Genomic DNA, 2,281 nt, shown 5'->3' on the forward strand with positions numbered 1-2,281 from the left:
CAGCCTGAACCGGTTTTGGATACATGCACATAAAGAAAAACTGTGTCCTCAAGTGAACTTTAGGGGCACTCCCACATCTTATGCTCATGTATAACTGGGCCCAAATATGATCAAGAGGCACAAGGGTAGTAAGAGTAACTACATGGTCTAATCTAGCAATCAAATTAGAGAGCCCCGCCCCCAACAATGCCCTTAGTAACCAGCTGCTCCTGCCTTTAGACACCACACAAAGAGATCCTGGCTACAGTGTGCAGCCCTTGCTGACTTCACCCATGTGGTCTGCTGTCAATTTTCACAGTGCACCCCCTATAACCCGCATTGTCCTTCACTCTGAATGAAGCGGCCTTGCTTCTCTTGCTAATCCGTAGGAGCTTTTATTCTCAGTTCTTTGGAGTAGAGGCCCCACACCCAATCTAGACCCTGAGCACCTGTATCCCTACCACTGAGCTACCACCATTGTCTGTTCGTCGAGACAGGTTCTCACTGTGTAGCTCAGGCTGATCCTCCTGCCTCTGCCTCCCAAGCCCATGTACAGTAAGTACTCCTGCTGAAAGATGCCTGGACTTGAACAGTTTATACCTCTGCCACTGGAGTAGAGCTTCCAGCACATCCTTACAGCCTCAGGTACTATTATCCGTGTTAATTTTTCACAGCTCTTCAGTATCTGGGCACCTCACCTCACACCTCCTCCTCCTTACTCAAAATTTTAATAAAAATAATACATTATATGCTTCTATTAAGCATCATTGACCCACCTGTTCAGTGACCAGAGTCTTTTTTAATTGACTTAGGGGAGAATTTTTATTACATAAGCCACAAATGTATCCTTCTATAGTGTTTTTAGTTTTGGGTTCTATTTTTAATTTTTTTTTTTTTTTTTTTTTTTTTTTTTTTTTTTTTTTGTAGATTGTGCTTACATTGTCTTTTTCATAAACAGCTCTCAGCTTTAGAGAAAGTCAAATTAATTAATCTTTTCCTTATGTTCGTTGCCATTTACATAAGAAAATAGTCTATAATTGAAGCTACTTGTCCTTTTCTTGTTTGTTTCCTTAGTTGGTTGTTTTATTTGGAAGCAGGGTTCTCACGTAGATTAGGTTGGCCTCAAATTCCTTATGCAGCTGAGGATGGGCTTGAACTCCTGAGCCTGTTGCTTCAACCTCCCAAGTGCTGGGATATAAACATATATTATCACGCCTGGCTGTCATATATATTCCTAATATTTCATGCTCATTTACTTTGCTCTTTAGTGGTCTAGAACTTACTTCTATGAAGAGAACTGTCTTAGTTAATGCTCTATTGCTGTTAAGAGACACCATGACCAAGGCAAGTTATAAGAGTTGTGAAAGAAAGCATTTAACTGGGGACTTACTTACAGTTTCAGAGGTTAGTCCGTGTCTTAGTCAGGGCTTCTATTCCTGCACAAACATCATGACCAAGAAGCAAGTTGGGGAGGAAAGGGTTTATTCAGCTCACACTTCCACATTGCTGTTCATCACCAAAGGAAGTCAGGATTGGAACCCAAGCAGGTCAGGAAGCAGGAGCTGATGCAGAGGCCATGGAGGGATGTTACTTACTGACTTGCTCCCTGTAGTTTGCTCAGCCTGCTTTCTTATAGAACCCAGGTCTACCAGCCCAGGGATGGCTCCACCCACAATGGGCTGGGCCCTTCCCCCTTGATCACTAGTTGAGAAAATGCCTTACAGCTGGATCTCATGAAGGCATTTCCTCAACTGAGGCTGCTTTCTCTGTGATAACTCCAGCTTGTGTCAAGTTGACACAAAACCAGCCAGGACAGTCCGTGACCATCATGGGGGTGAGCATAGCAGGAGGTAGGCAGGAAGGCACAGTGCTAGAACAGTAACTGAGAGCTTACATCCAGAACTACAACTTAGAGGCAGAGAGAAAGGGAGAAAGAGACAGAGACAGGCACAGAGAGACAAAGACAGACAGACAGATCGGCAGACAGAGAAGGAGGGAGACTGGGTCTGTTGTGAGCTTTTGAAACCTCAAAACCACACCCAGTACACACATCTTCCAACAAGTCCACACCGTCTAATTCTTCCCAAGGAGGTCCACAACTGGGAATCAAGTATTCAAACATATGAGCCTTTAAGCTTGTGGTGGTTTGGGAGAATGGCCCCCATAGACACACAGGGAGTGGTACTATTAGGAGATGTGGCCTTGTTGGAATAGGTGTGGCACTGCTGGAGAAAGTGTGTCCCTGGTGGCAGGCTTTGAGGTCTCAGATGGTTAAGCCTGGCTAGTGTGGCACACTCTCTTC

This window comes from Micromys minutus (genome assembly GCF_963924665.1).
Source record: "Micromys minutus genome assembly, chromosome: 18".
NCBI lineage: Eukaryota > Metazoa > Chordata > Mammalia > Rodentia > Muridae > Micromys > Micromys minutus.